At 41.9% G+C, this 23097-nt stretch overlaps 1 protein-coding gene across 5 annotated transcripts in view; it reads right to left on the bottom strand.

The window, feature by feature from the left end:
- atp2b4 (ATPase plasma membrane Ca2+ transporting 4) overlaps positions 1-22850 on the bottom strand; it is a 136733-nt gene extending 113883 nt beyond the window's left edge. For all 5 annotated transcript variants that reach the window (XM_062986621.1, XM_062986616.1, XM_062986619.1 and 2 more), the window contains exon 1: positions 22451-22850. The gene's annotated coding sequence lies outside the window, so the exon portion shown is untranslated. The remainder of the gene's footprint in view (positions 1-22450) is intronic.
- Between the last annotated feature and the right edge of the window lie 247 nt (positions 22851-23097).

Genomic DNA, 23097 nt, shown 5'->3' with positions numbered 1-23097 from the left:
AACCAAAATGCCAACAGCCACAGCAAATTGTTTGAGCTCTTGGGTTAAAGCGCCTAGCAGACACAGTTCAAAGTGTCTAAGCAAGGGAAGGTTGGATCCCTTGGAATCTGTCTGATTAAGGTGGTGCAACAAGAACAGATTCTCTGTGGGAATCCACCTCTGGCTGGGGTAAAAGAAGCCAGAAGGGGAGATGTTCCTCGGGTCTGGAGGTCTAGGGCTTGTCCCTACGACCAAGGGTGTGAATTTTAATAGTGAATTAAAAGAAAATTACTAAATATTTGGAGGATCATAGAAGACTGACAAAAAAACCTTTTTTAAAAGGTTAAAGGTGTCCAGTAATTTAACCGTATTAGCTGTAATTAAAAGGTAACGCTATTAGGATATCTAATCAGGATATGTAGGGATCTTTCTCACAGTGACTAATCCTTCACACTCCACATCTTTCCTCTCATCAGTGCTATTCCTTTATCAGCTCCTTGCAGAGGCATCAACTAGCTTTCATCCTTCAGTTTGAGGAAGAAGATTGCATCTCCAGTTCTAATTCCCTAATCAGCTCAGTGCTTGGGTTTGTCCAAAAATCCAGCCGCACAGGTCTGGGAAGGCTGTTTTTTCCCCTGAAAGACCTGAATTTTAAGGAATTCCCCCCCACTATCAATTAGTTCCCTTTGATCGATTTGCGGCAGGCACCGGACATTCTGCCTGGGTAAGCTCTGCCCCCTGAATGACCTCATTTTACTTTACCTGTGCTTCTTTCGATCAGGTACGGTAATGCCCGCGGTAAAGCCTTGGAGTTGAACAGATCTGCTGACCCCAGCTGTTTCCAGCTACTTCATCTGCCAGGTTGATCGCATCTAAAGGGATGAATATTCAATAGGTTGGTCTGTACCTGTAAAGGGTCGATTACCTGCGGCCATTTCTGCATGCAGTCGGAAGTGCAAGTCGACCTGTTGTAGTCCAAAACTGACTGTAAAGTAAGGTAGGTAAGGTAGTTGGCCGATGTGCATTCCTCCTTACTTTCCCTAACTTCTTACAGAATCTAGCGGCTTCTTAGCGTTCGACAGATGCGAACGCCTTTAGCGTTTGCTTTTACATTCCGGAAGACCTTTTTCCCTACGCCAGCGATTCCACTGCTGAGTCGACTCTGAGTTGAGAGTGGTTTACCCAATTGATCGAGTCGATACCGTAATCGACTCCCTTGCGTTTTTTTTCTTCTTTTCTTAGTTTAGAGTAGAAGAGAAGCACTGGGGCCATGGCTGTGTGTCGGGGGTCTGATAAAACAAGTAGCTGGGTGACTGCCCATGGTCGTGGTTCCACCTAGTGCTCTCTTCTAATTACCCTTAGTACGTTTTTGTTTATAACGGTGAGAGGTTCCTGGGGTTACCCTTGCATCCGCTTTATAGTTTTACTTCTGTTTTCACAACCACTTTCCTTCCACTGCTCATGCAATTGGGTCCAACCCCGCTTACTGGTGAGCTTCTCCCCGTTACAGTACCAGTTTGAAAGAGCAGGCAGCTACAGTTTGGAGTAAAGAAGGCAGTCGGAGAATATGGAAGAGGAGGTTGGTGGAGAAATCAATGCAGGCCATCATCTTGTATATTGATCGCGCTATGGCCGATCGGTACAAGTAAATCCCACATGGCTTCCTGATTATCATCGATGCATACATAATGCATTTTATTACAAACTGTGACCACGCTTAAGCTTTGAGCTGCTGTCTAAATTCTAGGATTTAAACACACAGTTATGAACAATGTGGCCGATAAACAATGTCCATAAACTTTGTAGCAACAGTTTGGGAACGGATTGTGCCCTTGTGCAGACACAGTAGTCTGTCAGGACATGCTCTGGCAGGTCTGTGCAGGTCCCTGACCTCATCCCTATTAAACACCTTTGGGATGAACTGGAATGTCAATTTTCCTCCAGTGCCTCTCAGAAAAGGCTACTACTCAATGTTAATGCCCATCTTTTAGGAAAGGAGTGGCCAGCTAGCTCGTGGTCAGTTGTCCGCATACGCCTGGTTACATAGCGTAGATGCGGAACATACCGCTCTGCAATCTCAAGACAGGGCGTGGCATTGGTAGTCAGCGATTAAGGTCCTCTGTTGGACCATTGAGCAAGGTACTCAAACCTCTAGGAACTCTACAAACTCTAGGAACTACAGAAGGTTGGTCACCAGCAGACTCACGAAATATGTTTGGCTAGAACTTAAGTGCGTATCCCCTGGTTTGAGAACTCACTACTAAGTTCCAAACAGCCTCTAGATGAATGGCTAGATGTAAAATTATAACCAAAACCCTAATGTGGGTTAAATAGAATTGATTTGATTGAATTGATCTGTTAAAACTGAACAATCAGATGGGTGTCCACATACTTATGGACGTATATCATATTATTAAAGGTTGGTATAACGTCGTGGGACTGTTTTCTTTATTATTTTATCAACACTCACTGCACAAAATCCTTTTTCCCAGACGCCATTGGTATTCATTGCGCTCGCTCCGTTACTCTCTCAGACCTAATCGTCACGCTGTTTGAAATTCGCATTGCTTTGGAAGCAGCGGGCGAATCCGTTTGCGGAGGCATTCGACACGTTTCGGACGGCCGATGCCTCAGATGGCCCCGGCCTGGAACGATCCCACCTGCCACCTGCCACGGCTTTCTGATCTCTTATCGTCTAACCAGCCGATGCTCTCCCGCGGCCGCGGAGGAAGGATCTGTGTCCAAAGCCAGGCGGATTCTTGGCGCTCTCCTTGATTGCTTTGGAAACCCCACGGATTAAATTTGCGGGTCCATTTCCCTTGATGCGCTCCGGTCGTTCTGCGTAGCTAATGAATTTGAGTGTCTGCAGGTATCTCAGAGCTTAATTCGATGCTTTTATGGCTACGGAGGTGTGGGATTGAGCAGAATTTGTTTTATTAGCGTTACAGATGAAGTGGAAATAGCTGGAACACTCGTCTGAGAAAACCTTAGAGCTTTAGTTGGCATCTAGAAGACGTGCATTAACAAACAAACGGCCAGTCCAATTCAGTGTCTATTCAAAAGTTCTCGGCGGTGGACAGGGGTCAGCATGGGTATCCTGACCTTTTTTTTAATTCATGCATTTTTCTCCCATATTCTCCCAATTTAGTGTAGTCAATTTGTCTCCCGCTGCTGGGGGATCTCAGATTGCAATCGACCCGCGTGCAGCCCTTTACGGAACCCTTTACCACCCAGACATTCTGCCCAGGCGCCTCTCTATCTGCCAATCAGGGTCCTTATACAGAGTGTGAAGACCCCACCCACATAGTCCGGTCATCCCTCCCTAGCAGAAACGTGTCTGCTGCAGGCACTGCCAATTATGCCCGCTAGATGGCGCCCAGCCGACCGGTGGAGTTCAGAATCTCGATGCTGGTGTGCTAGCGGAATATCCGCCACACCCTGACCTTTCTGATAGAAAGATGTCATCGCAGTTTGTTCAGTATGGGGCTGCAAAGCAACAGACCAGTCAGGGTGCCCATGCTAACCCCTGTCCACCGCCGAAACCGGGTCTGGGAAGCTGCCAAGATGCCTACAGGAATTTCTGGCAAGTACTGGTTGCTTACTATATGTCACAACAATCGGTATTCTTAATTTACCTGGGCTGTAGGGTAGGGTGGCAAGTAAAACAACCAAATAATTTTGCCAATTTTGCCAAAAACCTACATCAAGTCTGTGAAAAGCATGTGGAAAAATGTGTCTTGGTCTAATGGGACCAAGGTTGAACATTTTGCCCATTATTCCGAAAGGCATCACCAAAAGAACACCACACCCACTGTGAAGCATGGTGGTGGCAGCATTGAGCTTTGGGTCTGTTTTTCTTCAGCTAGACTTTTTTTGGTTCTCAGTCAAGGTGAAGATGAAAAGGTTACAGATGTTTATCGATGAGGCGTCACATTAAAGAGGGACAGATCTGCATTCGTTTCATCTTTGGAAAACAATAGAGTCAACGAACAAACACCAGTTCCGCTTCAGTGTCGATTCAAGAGCTGTGAACACTCTGTGCGATTAGGTTTTCCAGTCATGGATTTTTAGAAGGGTTTTGTCCACTGCCGAAAGCGCCAACAAAAACACCAAGAACCCGGGTCCCTGGGCTGTAGGGAAGGATGGCAAGTAAAACAACCAAGCCTGGCTACATTTAGCAAAAACCTACATCAAGTCAGTGGTCTGATGAGACCAAGGTTGAACATTTTGCCCATTATTTTGAAAGGCATCACCAAAAGAACACCACACCTACTCTGAAGCATGGTGGTGGCAGCATTGAGCTTTGGGTGTGTTTTTCTTCAGCTAGACTTTTTTGGTTCTCAGTCAAGGTGGAATGAATTATGGACAGTCCTGAATAAGGACTCCAGGACTTATCGATGTTCTAATTGTAGATCGAAGAGAGACAGATCTGCATTTGTTCCATCTTTGGGAAACCAATAGCGTCAACGAACAAACAACAGTTCCGCTTCAGTGTCTGTTCAAGAGCTGTGAACGCTCGGTGCGATTAGGTTTTCCAGTCATGGATTTCTAGAAGGGCTTTGTCCAATACATTTCAAACCTTGAATTCTTGCGCAATGGGCTAGCGCAATTTTCCAGTGTCCAATTTGTTAATTTGAACAGAGAGTAAAGCTACAGATCTGTATACACATGAGCGGTCACACCGCTATGAGGCCGCTCATAATTATTAAACTGGTTTGTATCAGACTGCATGTTAAACTGAACGTGGATCTAAATTGGCATCATGTCCCAGTATAATGATAGAAATCTGCTTAACATCTAGTAATAACGGGTTACGCTTATTAGTTATGATTAGCACACTTGGTTAGTGAATATAATGATTGTAATGAAGCGTTCGCTAGCGGCCACCGTTTAAAATCTACAGTACATTTATGGTGCTAAACTGGTTGTAGAAGAGAACCAGTTCTCTAGTAAAGATCCAGTTGTGAGTAATCTTCAGATGAACGCAAACCAAGCTGGAGGGAGAGACACGAGTGATCGTACACAAATGACTCGAATTCTAAAGAACTGCAGGGCTCTAGAGGTCGCACATGCGACCTAATTTCTCAATGGTGCGACTACAAAAAATCTGAGGTCGCACCGGTGCGACCAGCCGTTCGAGGGGAAAAAAGTCTCCGCTACTCTGAAAGTCTCCCTGTGGTACAACAGACACACATCAGGCCCAAATCATGGTCTAAACCAATCAGAGACAGTGAAGGGCGGGACAATATTGTAGCGGCGATATGTGAGCGACATTCAGCTCAGCCAATCAGAATGCAGCACCAGGTTTATACATGTGCGTTTCGACGTTCAGTTGGTTTAGTTTTGTATATGAGACTCGCCGGACAGTCCCAGCATTAAAGTTCGGTTTCTGGAGCTAGACAGTGAAGTCTACCTTGTCGTGTGCTTTTATTCCCACACCTCCATCACCACACAGCAAGAGACCTGTAACATCCCGGACAGTGGTGAGCCGACCCTCTAGTAGCAATAGGCTAATGCTAGCGGTAAAGTGCGGCGATAGCGAAAGTAAAAACACCACAATATTTTCGTTAAGTAAAATATAAAAATAACTAAAAGACAGTGAAATATTAGAATAAGTGTACCGCAGTAAGTGCACCGCAAGTGATTTTGGGAATCTGTGTAAAAGATCCAGTAAAGCCGATAATATAATGCACTGTATTTAAGATTACACTCTAACACTCTAGAGCCCCATACACACACACACAAATATACAGTATATATACATATAATTTTAAATATACACACACATATAAATAGATAGACACACATACATACACACATTTACTCTATTATTATTGTTATAATTTTTATAATAGTGTACTATAATTAGACTATAATACTATAATTAACTGTAAAGACCATGGGAAGACCATGGCCGGCAATAGTGTATTTGAGACTGGTTCTAATACATTTCGAATTGAAAGGCTGAAAAGCACAATGCATCTATAAAACACATTACGTGCCCCAATAAATGCACTGCCCAAGTGTCCCCTTGCCCAAGTGTCCCCTCTCCCCACTGCCTTTCAGAGGCAGGCAGCAGCAAACAGATCATCAGACGAGGCCATGTTGACCATATTGTTAGTTAATCATTTACAAGTCAATATTGCCTATATGGACAGCGAAAAAAAAAGTGAACCTGTAAAACTGCGGTGTTAAATGCGATGCGGTCGAAAATTAGGGTGCACCTAACTTTTGTGCTGGTGCACCTAAGAAAAAAAGTTAGGCGCACCAGTGCAACCAGTGCAACAAGTTAGTCTAGAGCCCTGAACTGGTCAGAAAAGCTTCCGTTGCTAAGTGTCGAACAGAAGAAGAGTAAATCCAGGCCAGACTAAGCCCTCTCCAAGCGAGTGCTCTCTACAGAAAACTGAAGTGCTCAGTGCTAGTGCTCAGTTCCCCCATCCCCCAGTCGGATCCCGTCTTCCGAAATACCCATGCAAATCGAAACAGCTCGACTGGCTGTAACAAGCGAAAAAAAAAAAGCCTTACGTCAGCCTGCGCTGCTGAGGATTTCCTTTACGCTGCATAGTTTTCCTGCAGTCCTGCCTTCCTCTCTCTTCTCTGTATTTATATTAATGGATCTGCTGCTCGGCCGAACCCCCTCGCAGACAGGTAGCAAAAGCAACAACCGACAAAACACTGTTGATTCCGATTCCGACCGAGAACTCAGCTACAGTCTGTACAGAGTGCCAGTCTGAACCGCTTTCCTACCCAACCTCAGTGTGCATGTGTCAGGTTTTCGTTTTTATTTTCTGCAACCCGGAGCTACCAACATTTTATCAATTACGGCTGGATAATATATGACATGGCCAAAACTATGTGGACACCAAAGCGTAAGGCATTATTATAAAAGGTAAGTAGGGATGTCCCGATCACGTTTTTTTGTTCCCGATACCGATCCCGATTATTAATTTTGATCCCGATCCGATACCGATTCTCAAACCGATACTTGTATTTTCTAGATATTGTCTAGATAAGAACTAGATAATACTGTTCACACAGTTCACACTTCAAGTACATTACAATTATTTAAATTAATCCAGTGTATATGTTTAACAACTAAATAGCTCTGCAGTGCTGAAGGGAAAAATGCTGCATCCAAGCTATTGCTTAATGTTTTTGTATTTTTATCAAAATGAGTGAGATAATTAGTTTTACTTTACATTCAAAGAAAAAAAATTTTTAATGCAGTGATACACTAAAAATGAACAGAAATCTGTGTAGCAGCTTAACTTGAATATAAGAAAAAAGTTACTTAAAAGCATTACAGTAAAACCTGAAACCAAAATAAAATGGAAAGGCTCTTTTGTTATGAAGGAAAGCCAGTTCTTAAAGTGCTTGTATTGTGACAATGGTTTGATGGACGTTTGTACACGAAGTGAGTGTGTTTTGACCCTTTAGGCCTTCCATAGAACATGAAATAGCGTGCTTGACTCAACTGTCGGCTATTCGGTACCGTAACAGAAGAAGTTAATAAAGTGTTCTGCTCCCGACAATATGTGAATATACTGTGTATTTATTTCTTTATTAAACGAGTGCATCACTACGTTGTTTTGTAAACCGGTGTGATCCTTAACTCACACACACTCTCACACATGAACGCAGCTCTGCTCCCACCGCCTCGTGAAACGCTCACACTGCAGACGTTACACTTCACTGTTGGACTTGTTTTACTTTTCAATTTAAAGTATTTCCACACAGCGGACATGCTGACGTAACACAAAAGATCGGGATTAAGATCGGGTTTAGTAAAGCCGAATCCGATCAATTAAAAAATGCCTTGATCGGCCCCGATCCCGATCTTTGAGATCGGATCGGGACATCCCTAAAGGTAAGATATAATAAGATAGACGTTATTGTTGTTATACAATGAAACTTTGTTTGGTAGCTCTCAGTAGACCAGCAGCAATAACAAAAATTACATATATAAATATAAATACATATAATATATATATTATATATAAAAAAAAATATATAAAGAAATATATGTACAACACAGTAAAAGCTAAAAGTACATACATTTTATTATAATAATTAATTAAATTAATATACATTTTTATTTATGTTAATTAATATGATTTTTAATTAAATATATATATATATATATATACACACACACACACACATATATATATACTGTATATATATGTGTGTGTGTGTGTGTGTGTGTGTGTGTGTGTGTGTGTGTGTGTGTAGTGTATATACAGTATATGTATGTATAAGTATAAGTATATGTATGTGTATATAAGACCAAGGCTCTGTGCAAACCAGTGGCTTTACCCTACACTAAACTAAACCAATAGTTACATGCACTGGTAATGGGGGGTGTCCACATACTTTTGGCCCTATCATGCATGACGATATATATTACAACCACAAGACTGGAGCTGATATCTCCAGATTCTAATCTTAACCAGTTCTTTACACGTACCCCTGAGCAACTATCTTTATCTGAGATGGCACCACATGCATCTTCCCTGCCAATGCAATGCCCTTAAACCATCAAACACCCGCTTCGTCCTGACCAGAAATCCAGCACATGTCGACAACACACGTTGCTTCCTTTGTACCGCGATCTATCTTTCTATGTCCAGGACACAGCCAGCAGCAGCTCATTTCATTCCTTGTACCCCGGGTGGCACCACTACAAGGACAGGAACACAGAACACAGATAAAGAGAATCCGCCACACTCATTAATCATTGGTCGTTCTCGACTTGGGAACAACTGGCCAATCGAACCAGGTGTTAGTATTTGCACTAATGGCAAACTGGGGGGCACGAAAGGCCAGAGGTGACAACCGTGTGCAGAGCACCTGGCAGTGCGACGAATGACTGACATGAGCATGTGGGCTGTTTTCTTCAAGGCTCGGACACACTCAACACTTGGTTCAAATACTGTACTACGGTTCGCACCCTGAACTGATTCTAGACAGGGGGGCGCCTTCACACAGAGCTCACTGGGACAGAAAACACCGGTCCTTGTTTTCCTTGTGTGTTCACAAAAGTCTCAATGTACTGAAAAGCAATGCGGCGCTGCTTCAGCTGACGAGCTAAAAGGCTGTGTTTCAAACCACAAACTGTATTTACTATACAGAGTGCTCAGGAGAAGGGATTTTTCTTTCAAAGTTAGTCCAATTTGTACTGAAAATGCAACATTTAGGGTTTTTAATACAATTCTAATCATATTAATCAAATGAGGACTGGCATAAACCTGAGTTAATGTACTTTCTACAGTATATAGAACTACACGGACACAACTTTAAAATACTCATTTTATTCCATGTACTTAAACAAATTAATAAAATTTATAAAAGTGAGGGTGGGAGGAGTAGTAATAGGTCGTGTCTGAGAGACTGAGAGAGCTTATAGTCCGGATTTAGCACCATCTGATTTCCACCTTTTTGGATGCTCAAAGAAGCTTTAAGGGTAAGAAGATTTTCATGTGATGATGTGAGAGCAGTGGTGCATCAGTGGCTACACGCTCAAACCAAAAACATTACAAAGTCTAGTATATAGTATATATACACTAGAATACAGTGGTACCTTGAAACGCAACGTCAATTGGTTCTGGGAGTGGCGTTGAGTTTAAAAGGTGTTGAGTTTTAAGGTGTTTTTTCCCATAAGGATGTTTGGGAAACCTGTTAACTGCATATATTTTAGGCTAATGTAAAATAATGGGGTTGTTTTTGACACTTCAACCCTGAAAATAACACAAATACAATATAATAAACACTGAAATACAATTAAAAACCGTCAAAAATGCAATAAAACCTGCACTTTAGCTTTACTTCTTTATTGTTTCCTTATGCTTCTTAATGAGTAGAGAGAACTTATGAGCAGTAATAATTAAAAGAGGTTTAGTATTCCTGTCATTCTTTTAATACATTAAGTTACATTATTTTTTTTTTTTTATGATAAGCATTTAGACTCTCGGAAAAGCTGATTCTTACAATTTCTCAGAACCCCGAGCTACAACACAAGTTTAAAAGTAAAACAGATAAACACAGATACATGTGGATGCTTTCAGGTTGAATTCGACTGTTATTCCACACAAATGCAGATTCGTCTCATATTCGAACTTTGGTGACATCAAGCCAAGTGCTGAACAAAGCAGCAGTCGCACAGACGTTGAGTTTAAGGGTGCAAATTTCTCGACGAAGGTGCGCTGATTTGATTTTTAAAGATTTTGAGTTTAGGGGATGTTGAGTTACAAGGTAATATACTAGTATATATATATATCTCACACATATCCCACTCAGAGTGCTGATTTGGAGCTCGCCCTCACCCAGCTTCAGTGAGCATTTGCAGTTCTCTATTCAGCTGTACATAGAGTGCTGTGGTTCTAAACTGAACAAAAAATCGAATGTATTTATATTATTTTATATGTTATCATTACATATCATCATAAATGACAGAACTAATATGTATTGAAATGAAACATTTAAGCTGTTTTGTGTGAGTGTGGACAGTCTGAGTGCATTTTTATTCTCTTATACTCTTAGTATAAGACTATTATAAAAGATCAAGCGCTGTTCATCATTTAAAAAAGCTTTAATATACCGACTGTGTCTTTATATCTTGATTAGCACTGTTGTTTAATTAGCAATTAGTCTAATAAAAAATAAATTCTACATTCTGAATGCTGAGACGATTCCACTTACTGTGTTTACGTCCATCATTTTGGTCTTATTACTTCCATGTTCAATATGTTCCAGTGTTTTTATCACTTGTTTATGAAACTAGGACGCTACAAGCTTGTCAGATAGAGCAAAACTAAATACCTAGCGTGTTCAAAAGAGCTGGTTGGAAAAAAACAAAAGGAAATAAATAAATAAATAAACTGTACCAGGCGTACTTCATGATTAAAGCGTTTGTGTTCCATTATTAGCCTTTAATGGATGCTTTCAAACACAACGAATGATGAAGCGCATTTTCAAAGTGCTGATTAGCACTGAAAACGCCCGTCGCAAATATCTCTCCGGTTCGGATGGATTTCGACCACCTCATGAATGTTTCCGCTTCTTTAGCGGCTTCATGCCGCAACATGCGATTCTCCCATGCGATTTATGGACTGAATTCACTCCGGAGTAACTTTCCAAACAGAGCTTAGCGTTAAACCGCCCTGCATTAGTGCACGCCGGTGATGACAGAGCGCTGGGTTACGCCACGCCACGTACACGATGCCACTCCCAAAATTATGCAGGATGCAAAACGAACACACGCGCACACACACACACACACACACACACATGGTAATTGCTTCACGGTCGGCCTTCCCGTGGCTCCGGGGAGCGGTCGGATGAGCTTACATAAACGTAGTACATGCGAGACGGGCCTGTCAAGGCGATTATGGGATCTGGATAGCCGCGGCAAGTGTTCATTTTACGGTAATGAAGGATTGGAACAGGTCCGTCTTTTATGCCGGAAAAGGTCCAATGTACTGAAGTGTGAAGTGCATGGAACAGTGTTTGCTTTGCCCAGGGATGAGACCAAAACTGGCAGCTTAAGAACTTGTTAAGTTAAGGAAACTTGCCTTGATGATGAGATGAAATAAAGGACCACAAAAATAAAACAATAATAATAATTATTATTATTTTTATTATAACTGCCATCGCTGCAGCGAGACGCTGCTCCCACCTAGGGGTGATTGAAGACAATAACACCCATAAGAAAGTAGTGTTTTCATTGCTGATGTAGCGATCTAGGGTTAGGGTTTAGGGTTCTGTGTGGCCCGGTAATAAATGACCCACGTAGCGGTACCGGTCCGCGGCCCGGTGGTTGGGGACCACTGCTCTAAATCAGGAGTGCCCACACTTTAGGTCGGGTTAGGTAGAGTTAAAATTTCTGTATGTAACGTAAGATTTGAAAATTCTCCTCCAGCTTCTTCCACGTATAAACGAAACATCCGTCTTTGCAACATTCTTGCCCGAATTGTACCCGTTTTTGGTTACTTTGTGCTTGGTTGCGCACTCATTTTCACAAACAGTGTAGGTTACAAAAGGAAAAATGCGCAAAAATGGCGCAAACTGGCCACTGATGAATGAAAACTTTCTAGATTCGCGATGCTTTAGGCGGGCTGAGGCGTAGCTATGGTGACAAAGTGCAAATTGGGTAAGTGGGTAGCACTGTCGCCTCATAGCAAGAAGGTCCTGGGTTCGATCCCCAGACGGGGCGGTCCGGGTCCTTTCTGTGTGGAGTTGCATGTTCTCCCCGTGTCTGAATGGGTTTCCATCCACAGTCCAAAAACATGCAGTCAGGTTAACTGCAGACACTGAATTGCACTATAGGTGAATGGGTGTGTGTATGTGTGTCTACCATGCGATGGACTGGCGCCCCGTCCAGGGTGTTACTGTGTACCTTGCGCCCATTGAAAAGCTGGGATAGGCTCCAGCACCTCGACCCTAATTGGATAAGCGGTTAAGACAGTGAGTGAGAGTATTTTGTCTAAGCAATTAAGGACCTTGCTTAAGTGCCCAACAGTGGCAACCTGGCAGAGGTGGGGCTCGAACCAATGACCTTTCGATTACTAGCCCAGTTCCCTAACCACTCGGCTACCAATTAAAGTCCCAATTATATTTGTTTAGATTTTCTTTTGGAATGAAGACGGATGTTGGATGGACTTGTTCAATCAGCCAGCAAGCAATAAGATGAAGACCTTTGAAGAAACGTCATGGTCACGGTTGGCCCGGCTTCACTGGAATCACTGGACGCCAATATATCCTGAACACCGATAGGGATTCAATCCCTGGATCCCAATCTGAGTGGTAATGGGCTGGCGTAATTCCCCACTATGCTGTACCACCCAATAAATAATAAAGCAACCGATATGAAATCTAATTATTGGTGTGCTCCAGTTATCACATCGCAATCCAACAGATTTATTTTCTGAAATAGTGTGAACCCTGTTAAGATTGCCCATAATTACCATGTTGGGTTCTTCATTAGGAGTGATCAATGGTTACGGCCACGTTCCGATGAAACGGGCGCGTCGCGAGTGCCATGAACGCGTTCTAAATTATAGAGATTAATAACTGATAGGCCATTAATTTTGAGAAATCGGGAGGGAAAATAATGGATTAAAGAGCTGAACCGTTCTGAAGAAACAATATAAGATTGGTTTTCGGGGCAAATCAGGAAAACCACCTCCTTGTTTCTACACACATTCTCCATTTTATCAGCTCCACTTACCATATAGAAGCACTTTGTAGTTCTACAATTACTGACTGTAGTCTATCTGTTTCGCTACATAAATTTTTAACCCCCTTTCATGCTGTTCTGCAATGGTCAGGACCCCCACAGGACCACCACAGAGGTGGTGGATCATTCTCAGCACTACACTGACATGGTGGTGGTGGTGTTAGTGTGTGTTGTGCTGGTATTAGTGGATCAGACACAGCAGTGCTGCTGGAGTCTTTAAATACTGTGTCCACTCACTGTCCACTCTATTAGACACTTATACCTAGTTGGTCCACCTTGTAGATGTAAAGTCAGAGACGATCGCTCATCTATTGCTGCTGTTTGAGTTGGTCATCTTCTAGACCTTCATCAATGGACACAGGACGCTGCCCACGGGGCGCTGTTGGCTGGATATTTTTTTGGTTGGTGGACTATTCTCAGTCCAGCAGTGACAGTGAGCACTGCGGTGTCTGATCCACTCATACCAGCACAACACACACTAACACGCCACCACCATGTCAGTGTCACTGCAGTACTGAGAATGATCCACCACCCAAATAATATCTGCCCTGGGAGAGTCCTGACCATTGAAGAACAACATAAAAGGGGGCTAACAAAGCATGCAGAGAAACAGATGGACTACATCCAGTAATTGTAGAACTACAACGCGCTTCTCTATGGTAAGTGGAGCTGATAAAATGGACAGTGAGTGTAGAAACAAGGGTTTTTAGTTTCCCCCCTATGCAATCTGGCAACACCTATGACCCTTTGCTGGCAGAAAAGATGGAATTCACACAGAGAGTCGCATAGCGTATGGTGGATCACACTATATCCTCTGTAGTCCTCCCCAGACAAGAAGGTGATTGCCCATCTAGCTCTCCTTCCTTTAGACGCAGCCAATTCGACCCCTGTACCCCCGGATCGCCCCAAGGTAGCATTTTTCTATTAAACCTCATACTCTTGGTCCTTGCAGGCTACAGTAAGGTCAAAATGTCGTTGTCTTCTCCACTAACCATGCTGAACATCATGGAAAGTCACCTGTTCCATGTCAGCCATTCAAAATCAAGGTGAGTTGTTTGAAAACCTTGAAATATACTTATAAAATTGGCAATTTCACAATGATTGCTATGCGACTTCTTCAATTCAAACCATTTCAACAAAGCCCTAGACCTATTTTTAGGCTTATCCTTATTAAGTTACTATTCCAGCCCTGATTCAGACAAGCCAGCACTTCCGCACCCCTACCACCACCACGCAACTCGAGACGGAGAAATCAAAAAGACGCGGCGTGGAAAGATTTCAAGTCAGCTGGCAAGAAGGACTGCAGGAAAACCCCAGGCTGGAGAAGTTAGTAATGCTTTGAAAATTACCCAGTCTGATGGGATGTGCTGTGAGCCAAATGTTTTATTTTTAGAGTTCCGTAGTAATGCTGTTTAAAAAAAGATCGGTTACGGACATTTCTGGAAAGGTACGTTGAGAGTTCTCGATTGGAAAACAAGATGAGGATTTCGGCAGCCTTGAAGGGAAATGTTGAAGTCAAAGGGGTCTAACCTGCTAGCCCACCACCACTGTGATCCCCCCAGCTGTTCTATCAACCGGACAGGTGCCTGGACGGACCCACAATTGGCTGTGTGTCTGTGGGGGGGGGGCAACTGTCACGACAGGGGTCTGGTGGCCAGTCGAAGTGCCTACACAGGATGCCAGTGAGTTGCTCTTAGTATGCAATACTAACCACTGTGAGATTCTGCCCTGACAGGTGAAAAGAAGTGGCTAGCCATGTGTTGGAAGTGTTGCCATGTGTATAATTACCATCTTGGGTTCTTCAAAACATGGGTCTGGTGGCCAGTGAGTTGCTCTTATTATGCAATACTAACCACTGTGAGATTCTGCCCTGACAGGTGAAAAGTAGTGGCTAGCCATGTACAAAACAATACAAAACCAGCTGTCCTATCGACCGGACAGGTGCCTACACGGACCCACAGCTGGCTGTGTGTCTGTAAGGGGGAGGGGACAACTCTCAAAACAGGGGTCTGGTGGCCATTCGAAGCACCTACACAGGATGCCAGTGAGTTGCTCTTAGTATGCAATACTAACCACTGTGAGATTCTGCCCTGGCAGGTGAAAAGAAGTGGCTAGTCACGTGTTAGACGTGGAAGTGCTGGAAATGTTACCATGTGTATAACTACTATCCTGGGTTCTTTAAAACAGGGGGCTTCTAGTATGCAATAATAAACTCTGTGAGATCCAGCCCTGACAGGTGAAAAGTAGTGGCTAGCCATGTACAAAACAATACAAAGCTAGGTTTCAGGGCATATCAGAAATGTCTACAGTCAAGACAGTCAGGACACCAGGGAGTTGCTTCTAGTATGCAATACTAATTTGAACCACTGTGAGATCCAGCCCTGACAGGTGAAAAGAAGTGGCTATCTACATGTTGGAAGAGGACATGACAACCACAGGTCCACCTCAATCAAAGACAGAGCTAGGCTCCACCTGGACACTATTGGAAGATGAGAAACCAAAACTGGTAGACCACAACAGATAGGAACAGCTCAGAATAATCCTGAATGTGGCACCACCTACCTCGGCACTGAATACTTTAGAGGGCATTAAAGGGAACAAGCCAAACTGGTTCACATGTTCCACAGGAAAACACAGTCATCAAAAGAATACAGAAGTATTAATAACAAACCCTTTTAAGTATTTGTATTCATTTTTATTTTCAATTACTGACTGTCATCCATCTGTTTCTCTGCATGCTTTGTTAGCCTACATTCATGCTGTTCTTCAATAGTCAGGACTCTCCCAGGACCACCACAGAGTAGGTATTACTTGGGTGGTGGATCATTCTCAGCACTGCAGTGACACTGACGTGGAGGTGGTGTGTTAGTGTGTGTTGTGCTGGTATGAGTGAATCAGACACAGCAATGCTGATGGAGTTTTTATACACCTCACTGTCACTGCTGGACTGAGAATAGTCCACCAACCAAATATATCCAGCCAACAGTGCCCGTAGGCAGCGTCCTGTGACCACTGATGAAGGTCTAGAACAGGGGTCAGCAACCTATGGCACGCGTGCCAAAGCTGGCACTTGAAGCACGTTTGTGTGGCACTCTCTTTGGTAAGAGTAAAAAATGTATTTCATGCTCAGGGTTGCGCCTTATTAGTTGGATCCGTCCTTACACCCTATTACATATGCTCACTCCCGACACCTTGATTAACCTTAACAACCATAAATTACTCCACCTTAACTGCCTCCACCTATGGCCAGTTAAGGTTGAGTAATTTATGCTAGTTAAAGTTAATCAAGGTGTCAGAAATGAGTCAGCTTTTGAGTTTTGTGCAAAATGTGGTATAGCATGGCTATATAAAAGTGGATGTTTGTTCAATTCAACAAGACCTCAAGTGTGCGCTGCCATTTTGAGACAAAGCACCAAAGCTCATTTAAATTTGATGATGACAAAATGGAATCAATCAAACGAGCAATTTCAAGGTACAAGAAACAGACGAGTGTTCTTCAAAAATTTAAGCCAGTAAGTTCACCTCATATACACCACAGATGGATCATCTTTGCAGAGAGTCAGGGACAAGGATCACACTGACATGTAAGATTAATTAACTGATTAAGTGGTTTATGTCACATACATAGCAACAGTTTGTATTATATGACGTATTCCATGGCACACTTAGTACTTCATCTTCAACCTATTTTTTTTCAATCGGCACGGAGTACAAAAAAGGTTGCCGACCCCTGGTCTAGAAGATGACCAACTCAAACAGCAGCAATAGATGAGCGATCGTCTCTGACTTTACATCTACAGGGTGGACAAACTAGGTAGCAGTGAGTGGACACGGTACTTAAAAACTCCACTCATACCAGCACAACACTCACTAACACACCACCATGTCAGTATCAGTGCAGTGCTGAGAATGATCCACCACGCAAACAATACCTGCTCTGTAGTGGTCCTGTGGGGGTCCTGACCATTGAAAAACAGGGTAAAACCAGGTTAAAAACGTATGTAGAAAAACAGATGGACTACAGTCAGTAATTGTAGAACTACAAAGTGCTTCAATATGGTAAGTAGAGCTGATAAAATGGACAGTGAGTGTTTACAAGCCAATACAGAAGCGAGATTCCCCTCCCTGCCTTGTTTGCATTCCGATTCGTAATTTGTCACGACATTCCATTAAAGCAATACATTACAATGTCACTAGGCCTAAAAAGCAGCCCATGCAGCAAGTATCTCATGTTCTGAACGTTCGTCTCTGGTCTCTGTGATGACAGGGCCTGCGTTGAGCAATTTACAACACCAGCGCATTTTTTTCCTAGCCAGGGGAAGATGGGCATGCTTACACATGCAACCAGTGGCGTAAAGGTTCCCAATTATTCTGCTTTCAAAACAGCCAAGGTCTCCGTTTAGCAACGCGTGTGTATTCCGTTTCGTAATGGAAGCCTCGAGTGTTTCATCACTTCCATGAAACAATGGTTTCTTATACTTAATAGAACAAATTATATAATCACGTCAATTTGACTGAATTGTAGAAGTGAGCTTCTGCTAAATAGATCAAACCCATCTGCACAAAGTTGTCTGTGTATTTGCTTTAACAGACGGGCTAAGACCCAAGCAAATCTGACATTTACAAAGGAATTTACACGGTTGACTTTACAAATATGTACCTTAGTGGGTGAGGCTTTGTGCTATCAGACTTGGGCTATAAAAGTTGAAAGTCCCAGCTCTGACATGCAGCCACCGTTGGGTCCTTGCGCACGGCCCTTAACCCTCTCAGCTCCAGGGGCGCCGTACAGTGTATATGTACACCGACCAGGCATAACATGACCACCGACAGGTGAAGTAAATAACACTGATTATCTCTTCATCACAGCACCTGTTAGTGGGTGGGATATATTATGCAGCAAGTGAACATTTTATCCTCAAAGTTGGTGTGTTAGAAGCAGGAAAAATGGCCGGGCATAAGGATTTGAGCAAGGTTGGCAAGGGCCACATTGTGATGGCTAGACGACTGGGTCAGAGCATCTCCAAAACTGCAGCTCTTGTGGGGTGTTCCCGATCTGCAGTGGTTCCAGGAAGAAACAGTGGTAAACCGGCGACAGGGTCATGGGCGTCGAAGGCTCATTGATGCACGTGTGCTCCGATTCAACAGACGGGCTACTGTAGCTCAAATTGCTGAAGATGATGAAATTAATGCTGGTTCTGATCAAAAGGTGTCAGAATACACAGTGCATCACAGTTTGCTGTGTATGCAGCAAAAGGGGGACCGACACAGTATTAGAAAGGTGGTCATAATGTTATGCCTGATCGGTGTATATATGACAAATAAAGTCATTCTTTTTCTCTTCTTCTTCTTATCAGTAGTGTCAAATACTCTGAACGTCCCAAATTTATGCATTTTTCACAGATTCTAGTTCATTATTTATATTTTCACTCAAATGTTTATGCTAATTATGTTATTTGTAAAGGAAAACATACAATTCGAACCATATTTAGTGGCTCTCTCATACTTTTGGACCACCACCGTAAATAAAGATGTCAATTCATTGCCACCTATAGATCATTTAACCCTAACCTTAACCCTAACCCAGCAACTCCAGCATTGGTGTTTCATTAGATATTTTACATGTATTTAATTGGTTTAAACTGAAAAGGGGAATTCAAATTCATACCTCAACTAAAGCTCATCTTTCATTGGTCCATTCAAGCTCCAAGAGCTTCAGATTCTAGAGAGATGTAACCAACACCTCTTCTGTAGTTAATATTACAGCAAGCTCTTGTAAATTGAAGTGATCAATAATATACAATTATTTTATAGGCCTAATAGAAATATACAGATAAGGGGGCCCTTTTTTTGGGGGGGGGGGGGGGGGTTCCAGTCAGAAATAGGACTTTTTTTTTATCTGACGCATCAGAATCTCAATCTGTAGCTTTATATCATCTGCAATGTATTTAACAGTAGCGCAACACGTCTAAATATAGTACTTTAAGAAGGCATGTATGGCCCTTCAGCGCACCAGAAGTGTTTAACACTTATCCTGTTATCTCTGGAGGTTAATTTGACCCTATTCAATGTTTCATGTCTCTGAATAAATGATTGACAATTTTGTTGCTTAATATTTAATGACTCCATGATTTTGATCAACATGATGTGTCCTGTAAGCTTCACTTATCATTGGGGTGCGGAAATATGATCCAGCGAGGACACTGACAGATCACACAACACAACGATATCAGAACATTAATTAAGGCTGCATGGCATACTACTATAACAGTAGGATAACTGATATATAACAGTAATAACTACTCTATTACATAGTATGTCCAATTGTCTAACTAGTTCAAGAATGGGATATTGGTATTACAAAACCTCAATGTATGCCAACATTTTCCTAATATTTATTTATTAGTAGCCTAAAGGGTCAAATAACTCAAAAATTGGCTAACAGTCAGACTAGCCAAGCCAGTTTCGAGGAACCTGCATGATCAACCAGTAGGCACGTTGCTGACAGCCAGGTTGTATGTTGCTACTAAACAAGCTTGCACAATGACAGGTAGAAACAAACAGGACTTCAGTTTCAGAGACTCAATTCGACAAGTTATATTTTAAACGACTTATTTGTTGGACGCCAAACGTGATGAGCTACAAAATACCCAAAGGCACACATAATTAGACCAAAAATTACTACATATAATCAGAATCAGCCATCCAATGGCGCAATTTATGGCACTGGTGTACGTGAGCAAAATCTAGCTCTGAAGAACAATTAGGTTGGAGGGGTTGACTATTTCCAATTTCCAATCCAATCTCTTCAACGTGGTCACCTTATTCATGAAGAAATACACCTAGGACAGTCCAACGTCCACCTAGCTTCACTCACATCAAGAAGCAACATTCATTAACCTACCCACATTCTGCACATTTTTGAAGGTAGCAGATGGAAACACACATAGATATGGAGGAAATATGTGCAATTCCATACAGACATCGACATTTTAATGTTTGTGATATTCACATCCTACAAGTGTGAAGTAAGTCCAGTTGATAAACTGGCAAGACAACTGGCAAGAAATTTCAGGACAGTAATACACATCCAAAAAAATGTCAGACTTCCCAAATTTCACTGAATTGGCACAAATTCATCCAGACACACTCTAAAAACCTTGTTGAAAGGCTTCTGAGAAGAGCCGTTATAGCCAAAAGGGGTCATTATGTATGTATTAATATCAATGGTGTTTAATATCAACAAGTTATCCAACAAGCTCACAGCTGGGTGTCTACATATTTTTGGCCAGTGTTTATTTTTAAGTGTGTGTGTGTGTGTGTGTGTGTGTGTGTTTAAACACACAAACATTTGTGTTTTAATATGTATTAGTGATAAATTAGTGATAACAAGATAAACATCATGTAGGATAAACAATCCTGTCAGTAGTTGGTAGCTAAACTAGATTTAGCACACCTGTGGACCACAGGCACAGACACGACATGGACAAACGGTGTAAGTGCTCAGGTATAAAGAGGTAAATATTTATACATTCTTAGAATATTTAATATATTTTGAGCTATATTTTAATATATTTGAACGCCACTATTTATGGGTGATTCTTCAATTGCGGGCTCTTTTGACCAAAAATAAAATTTAGCTTTAATTATGTCAAGATAATGCTTTACAGCAAAGACTTAATGATGGCTACAATCGAGCTTATATAGAATTTTAATATTTTATATTTATTTGCGAAGTGGCAGGGCAAAATGTCATTATGTGTTCTAATGACGTGTTGCGGTAATGGCAATTTTTACTTTTTTTTAAGAAAAAAACTAGCTAGGCCATGGATTTGCTAAAGCTAGTCAACAGCTAGTACAAGATGCACTTTAAATACATATAAATAATGTGTACATTTCTTTTTTTTTTTTGGTAAAGTACTGCCATACTGATGTAAATGGTAATGACGCTGAATAAACATACTTTATGATCAGGAAGAATACATGATTAAATTACTCACATTTTTAGACATTAAAATGTTAATCTTCTCTCATGGCTGGCATGTGCTTCCTTGCGAGTCTTTGTTTCCATGGTTACAACATAAACAAGTGTTACCTTCAAATGATTCCCTACAGAAACCGTACACTGTTGCGGTAATGACGATAACGCTGGGGACAGTAATATATTGCTCAAAAATATGCATAGGTTGTACAAATATGAAAAAAAAATTACATTTTGTTTCTTTTTAAGTTATTATAAAACTGATATTGTGATTTTTATAATGAATTGATCACTTTTTAGCATTTTATTAGAGCTGAGAAGTTTTAAAGTCTGGGTTGGGGACAAGGCCAAAGTAGCAAAATATTGATGTTTAAATCGTCATAAAAAATGAAAATCATAATTATTTTTTAATAAAGTATTTTTAACACAAATTTATAACTTAGGGATGTAAAAGTTCCCCCAATTGAAAAATCACCCTTATATATATATATAAGAAAACATAAATATGCTAGCTAACGTCAGAGATGCTCAGACACTTATTCGAACTACACAAAGCTTCCAGCAAAAGGTTTGTACCAAATTTAATTTAAAATTAAATTAGTAGTTAATTAGTGCTAAGAAGTCAAACTATCTCATTACTTCGAATAAGGAAGATGGTTTTGTGTAAACAACGCCATGTTTGGAAACGCGTCGTTCATATCAACTAAACTAGCCTACTACTACTACAGGACTCACCTAGACAAACTACCTGAATTAAATAAACAAAAATAAGTAAATAAAATATAAAATGTACTGTATAATGTGTGTTAGACAGTGAACAAACAGTAAATGTGAATAAACCTCAGTGGTGTAAAGGGTAAAATGTATTTATGGTATATGGTATGCTTGAAAACTTGACGAAACACACCTGTGGACTGTAAAAATGCACCCAAACGACACGAACAAACATGTAATTTGGGCTTAATACCAAACAAATAGAGTAAAATTGAATTAAATTGAATAAAACTTGTATTTTTAGGACTACAAAGACGGTACAAACAGGCGAAATGTGTAAATGTGCGGTCTATTCATACCAGTTGAACACATATGTACATGTACATTGAAAGACCATAGAACACAATCGTGGTCTATAAATCTGGTCACGTGATTAACAGATCTCTTCCCCCCCTACCCCACCCCGCCCGCGTCAAGTAAAAAAAAAGAGAACAGAACTAAACACACCTGTAGACCAAAAGCAGGAAAAAACAAAACGCACAAACCTTTTAGGTATTCGGATTAAACCGCGTGGCGCATCAAAGTGCGCAAAACGAGCAGCCTCGTCGTCTTTCAGTACAGCCAAAGTACCCCGGACTTCATAAAAATCCCCAGCTTCTGCAGTGCAGGCGAAACAAGCCCCGGTCCGCTTGCTGGTGGGGTGTGGATTGGAATACCCAGAAACGTGCAACTTTTAGCTCCGTCTACACCCCCCCAAAGAGCTCGATCAGTTGATCAGTGTTCAATTCGCCTCTCTCAGACGACAGCAAAAGTCTAGCATTAAGTCGTACACCAAGTCGTAAAGCCTCTTCAACCATCCAGAGGCGGAATAAGAGAAAATGGAAGCGGTAGAGACCGAACCGAGAGCAACAGTTCCGACTTCTCTTCTGCTGCTCAACCAGTCGCTTTGTGTGCTGGCGCCTGTTTTCTCCTCCCTCCACCGAAAACAGCGCAAAGTGTGGAAGCGGAGAGAAGCGCTAAAAGCGAAAGCTCAGTGACAGCGCTCAGATCAGAACAGGAGGAGGGACTTGATCCCGGATTCAGTGCTTTGCGTATTGAAGACCGGTTCGACCACACTGATCCTGGATCAGCGTCCTGTGTCGATCACACACCCCAGCTCGGAGGTGCTGCCTGAAAACTGAATGGGTTTCAT

The sequence above is a fragment of the Trichomycterus rosablanca genome, chromosome 24 (assembly GCF_030014385.1).
Source record: "Trichomycterus rosablanca isolate fTriRos1 chromosome 24, fTriRos1.hap1, whole genome shotgun sequence".
In the NCBI taxonomy this organism is placed as follows: Eukaryota; Metazoa; Chordata; class Actinopteri; order Siluriformes; family Trichomycteridae; genus Trichomycterus; species Trichomycterus rosablanca.
The sequence above is the reverse complement of the archived record's forward strand: the minus strand, read 5'-3'. Positions and strand labels throughout refer to the sequence as shown.